The following is a 6,000-nucleotide window of genomic DNA, read 5'->3' as shown; positions in this document are numbered from 1 at the left end:
ATGTCAGTAAGCACTGCATCTACATGTTTCTTAAACACCTCCAGGGACGGTGATTCCACCAAGTCCCTGGGCAGCCTGTTCCAATGTTTGACAACCCCTTCAGTAAAGAAGCTTTTCCTAATATCCAATCTAAACTGCCCCTGGCACAACTTGAGGCCATTTCCTTTTGCCTTATTGCCTGTTATTTGGGAAAAGAGAACAATACCCACCTGTCTACCACCTCCTTTAAGGTAGTTGTAGAGAGCGATAAGGTCCCCGCCGAGCCTCCTTTTCTCCAGGCTAAACAACCCCAATTCCCTCAGTCACTGCTCATAAGACGTGTACTCCAGACCTTTCACCAGCTTTTTTGCCCTGGTCTGGACATACTCCAGCACCTCAGTGTCTTTCTTGCAGTGAGGGGCCCAAAACTGAACACAGGGTTCGAGGTGCGGCCTCACCAGTGTACAGGGGGACAATCATTTCCCTTGTCCTGCTGGCCACACTATTTTGGATACAAGCCAGGGCGCTGTTGGCCTTCTTGGGCACATCGCTGGCTCATGTTCAGCTGGCTGTCAAGCAGCACCCAGAGGTCCTTTTCTGCTAGGCAGCTTTCCAGCCACTCTTCCCCAAGCCTGTTGCCTTGCATGGCATTGTTGTGACCCAAGTGCAGGACTCGGCACCTAGCCTTGTTGAATCTCATACAATTGGCCCATTGATCCAGCCTGTCCAGATCCCTCTGTAGAACCTTCTTACCCTTAAGCAGATCAACACTCCTGCCCAACTTGGTGTTATGAGGGTGCACTTGATCCTTTCCTCCAGATCATTGATAAAAATATTAAACAGAACTGCCCTCAGTACTGATCCTTGGGGAATAGAACTTGTAACTGGTCACAGACTGGATGTAACTGTTCACCACCATTCTTCTGTGTTCAACTATCAAACCATTTTATCCAGTGCAGAGCTGACTCATCCAAGCCATGCGTAGCCAGTTTCCCCAGGAGAATGCTGTAGGAGACAGTGTCAAAGGCTTTACTAAAGTCCAGGCAGACAATATCCACAGCCTCATCCATTAGGCAGGTCACCATGTCATAGAAGGAGACCAGTGCGTCAAGCAGGGCCTGCCTGTCATAAACCCATGCTGGCAGGGCCTGATCCCCTTCTTGTTCTGCATGTATCATGTGATGTCACTCAGGGTGATCTGTGCCATAACCTTCTCTGGCACCAAGGTCAGGCTGGCAGGTGTGTGGTTTATTGGATCCTGCTTCTGGCCCTTTTTGTAGATGGGCATCACATAGGTTAACCTCCAGTCTTCTGGGACCTCCCCAGTTAGCCAGGACTGCTGATAAATGATGGAGTGTGGCTTGGTGAGAAACTCTGCCAGCTCCCTCCATACCCTTGGGCAGATCTTATCCTGCTCCATAGCCTTATGTGTGTCTAGGTAGAGCAGCAGGACACTGTTTCCTCCTGGACTATGGGGACTTAATTCTACTCCTTGTCCCTGTCTTCCAGCTCAAGGGGCTGAGTACCCTGAGGATAACTGGACTGTTATTTCCCAGATTTCATGGGAATTTAGGTGTGTAAAGACAGAGCTAGAAAGCTGTTAGTTTTTCAAAACAGAAATGGACAATTCATATTAAATTAAAAAGATGTTAAGAACTACTTGGAGTGTTCTAAAGTATCTGTTTGTATTTCTACATACCTAAAAAGCTTTGAAAAACTTCATTGTAAACCAGTCTAAGAATTAGAAGAATGACCTTGAAAATGCATTTCTTTTTATCCATCACCACTATGATCTCTTCTGATTTAGCAGGTTTTTTCTCCATATTGTTGAACACCAGAAAAAACAGTCCATTAAAAAATAATTAATTGTCTTGGTGAATTGTAATTTAAAGGCACTCATGTAAATTTAGAAAGGACACAAATATTACTGAAGGGAAACAAATAAAGGTCATGCAGGTAAGCTAAAGTTCAGAGGAAACAGGAAGTTTGTTATAGTTATTTGAAAGAACACCATTAAATTCACTAATTTCAGAATAAAATAAATTATCACAAATGTTTGAGAGTAGAGTATGCATCAGTACTAAAGTCCTAGAACCGTATTTCTACTTCCTAAATGCAACAGTGTCCTAGATGTTCTTTTTTCTGGTTAGTCATATTTTTTCCCTCTTATTTTTATATCATGACTTCTTGGCCAAGGACAAGGCATAAAAGGAGGCACTATGAATAAAAGATATGACTTTTTTTTCCCATTTCTTACTGAATTTATATGACTTTTCAGGCTTGGAAGTTGAATGGCTTTTCTGTAACTCATAGGGCGTATGGGAAAAATATAGGCTATAGCAAAAGAATAAGGAACAAGAAACGTGGAATTTCTCCTGCCATCATTTAGTTACTTTTTGGAAAAGGCTATCTTAATAACTACTACTTCCACAGAATAAGAAACTGAAGTATTGTTCCAAAGTAAAGCCCTGTATTTGATGTTTCTAAACTTGCAATTCCTTTCCTTTGCAAACACATCTGAGTAAGGAGTAAGAAATTCTGAACAGAAGCTCACATTGTTTGTCCATAGTGAGCTGTCATGAATTATGTTCTGAATTATGTATCTGAAAAAAAAAAAGTTCTGGAAGGATAACACACAGGTGAAGTACTCAATTGACTGACATTTTAAAATTCATTGAAAACAACTATTAAAAATTGTGCCACTGTGATAGATCAGCCTTGTGGGACAAAGGTTCTGTCGTGGTTTAACTCCAGCCAGTAATTAAGTACCACTCAGCCACTCAGTCACTCCCCCCTCACCCTGAGGGGTGGGGAGGGGAATCAGAAATCTAAATAATTGTCCACTTGATTATTTCCATTCACAAATCTTTCCATGCCCTGCCCCTTATCCCCATCCACTGTTCCTCTGAAAGACAGTAAGTTATTCATCTGGGTTTTTGGCTAGCTGCACATGAATTGCCAAGATTGATGACACATAATGTAAAGCACCAAAGGAAGCATTGCTGCTTATGGAAAATTACGAGCCTTTGAGGAGTAGCATGAAACAGTTGTGTGACTGCTAGATAGAGGCTGAGACTTCAGACAACCGATAGCAGTTCTTGGTGAGTAAAAGAATATTGTGCTTGGTACAACTATCTGCAAGTAATAGATGTTTTGCTACCTTAAGCACATCTCTAAAAAGCCGCAAGGATTGATACGTTGGAAGGATTTTTATTACACAGTCTGTCATGTAATATAAATGATTTTACAGCATCAGGTGTTGAACAATAGCATAGGAATGTTTGGGAAATCTGTGGGGGACTATGGGGAATACAAAGCTAAGAGAAGTTATACTCACATGTGAGAATTGCCAAAGGAGCCTTTTTTTTGAAGAAGTTAACTGAATTAATCCTCACCTTTAGATATTTCAGGCAGCGTACTAGTCCTGGAGCTCTGATTACTTTTCTTTGCATTGCTAGCATGAATATATGTATATTGAGTAATGTCACTTCTCTTTTCCATCCTCCAAAGAATCTCACTCATGCAAATACAGATTGTTCATACAAAGTAACAAAACTCCTGCAAGTACTCTTTGGCCATACTATACCATTATTCTAAGAAAAGTAAGACTGGTTTATTTATTTTCTTTGTCTTTCTCTTTTGAAATATAGGGGAGCTTTACTGCAAAAGAAATTACAGTAATGCTGCAAAATAAAGCAGGCAAACTTGCAGGCAGATTTCTTTGAAGTCAGTGTGAGTTTTACCCATTATCTTTGGTAGGGTCAGGAACGCTACTCAAGAGAGCTGCAGAGGAATATTCTATGGAGTATTTTAACCAGAAGAGGGTTTATACAGAAATTCTTTACCCATTGAGATTAAATTTACCCCACAATTTAGTTGCATATCTTGCTGCCATTCAGGTGACAGGAGATTAACATTTTTCAACTTTGATATAAAGCCTGTATTAGTCCTTCCACATACCAGACTTGCACAGACTTTTCCAAGTTCAGAAATGTTTTTTAATTCAGTTGTATCACTTTGATCTGTGTATTTTAAGCAACTTAGTTTCAGGGGAGAGAAGGAGATTCATTTGATGAAAGGAGTAAGATGCTTTCGTCATTATTATAACAATTAATGTCATAACAGAAGATCCAGCTACCTCAACATGGAAGAAAGTGAAATCAGTGAAAGTGGTAGTTGGTAGAAGGTAGGAGAAAAAGCAAGAGAAACAGCAAATTATCTTGATAGTGCAATACTTCAGAGCAGATTCTAGGGACATCGACAGAAGATTGCTTTAGTAAAAGAAAGCATAAGAGAGAAAATATGTTGACGCCTGGGATACAGAAATGTGCACACTGTTTAAAATCTCCATTTGCACAAGTGCAGTAAATATGTCCCTTAAAGGAAAGATTGCTGAGAATCCCTTCACATTTCTCAAAAAGAAACTGAAACTTACATTCAATTTGATCAAAGCAAAAATGACAGAATGTCAGAATTCCTTTGATTTTATTTTATTTGATACCCAGCATTTTCATTTAACATGCAAAACATTCCACATAGTTCTACTGTATCATTTACTGTTCATCACAGGTCAGCTGGTATACTGGGAAACACTATAAGCAGTATGGATCATACATCTTTGCATTATCTGCAAATGCAGCTTCTCTTAACCAGATTGATTTGCAGTCAGCTACCTTTTATTTAGCATACCCTGAACATCACTATTTGTTAGTTTGAATTCAAACCTTATCTCCCAAGGTTTTCAAGCATCTAAATATGTTATTTAATATAGTCAATGGAAATTATAGACACATCAGCGTACTTACCCACAGAAAATCTGAAGGAACCAAAAATCACATTCCTCCTCAAGAGTGATAGAGCTGCCCTTACGCATTATCATTAGTGACAGTTCTGTCAAGCTCAGCATTAACCTTGTTTTATATTTCATTACTGATTATCACTTTAGGGAAGTTCTAATTGTACAGTTGTGTGAAACATGTTCTAGTTCCTTTCTGCCAATATGGAAACAGAATTAGCTAAAATCTTGAAAATACTGCTCTGAACTTGGTTTCTTCAACAGCACAGGCATGTCCTAATGCATTTTTTCATTACATAACTGTGATTGTTAATTGATGGTAGTTTGATGATGTACTGATTTTGCTGCATAAAATGGACAACAAATACAGGAATATGAACTGGTAATTACTTTTGCATTCTGCACAGTAGAAATTACTAAAATGCATTCATCCTTTTTACTCACTGAAACATGTGAATCAGAGATGGTAAGAGTTTTTCCCAATGTATGTCAGTGATATGGAGAAAATTACTCTGGATGAAACATGGAAAAAACCCTGATACACAAACAATTACTAGTAATTTTAAACAACCTAGATTCAAACCTGTTCCTTTCTGGGTTCCTTTTTCACGCAGTTCTGAAGGTGAAGCTCTCTGTACAGAAACCCAAAACAAGTTTTATATCTTAAGATTTCCTTAATCTTATATTGAAGGCTTAAATAAAGCCTGTTCTGACCTTCTTCATGGAGAATAAGTTTATCTTTTACGGGCACTGTTAATACCATGAATACTTGAAGCTGCATTGCTCATACATCAGCTACAAATCTAATGCTGAACTGCTTAGCTGACTTACAATGACTGTTCATTTTGCATTTTATACTTCAGTTGAACTGAAACTCTTTTTGTTGCAGAAGTTATCAAATCCAAAAAGCTCACATGACACTTGTCACTAACCTACATCAGCTCACATCTTGAGTGTTCTTACTGAACTGTTTGCAAATGCTTGAAGGAATAATATGACAATTTGAGATAACAATTACTTTTGAGACTGTTTAAATCATTGAATATAATTTAATGTTAAAGATACATTTTTGTCTTGTATGCAACCAAGCTAAGCAGCAAAAATACTTCTAAAATGTTGCAGAAAATACGGCAAATTACATAAGGATTTTGATGAATGTATAGAAAGAAATAGTATGAGAGAATTGTCATGGTATCTCCAATATGACCATAAGGATTTTGGAAGTA

This window comes from Falco peregrinus, chromosome 3, assembly GCF_023634155.1.
Source record: "Falco peregrinus isolate bFalPer1 chromosome 3, bFalPer1.pri, whole genome shotgun sequence".
In the NCBI taxonomy this organism is placed as follows: Eukaryota; Metazoa; Chordata; class Aves; order Falconiformes; family Falconidae; genus Falco; species Falco peregrinus.
This window is presented reverse-complemented; position numbering follows the sequence as displayed.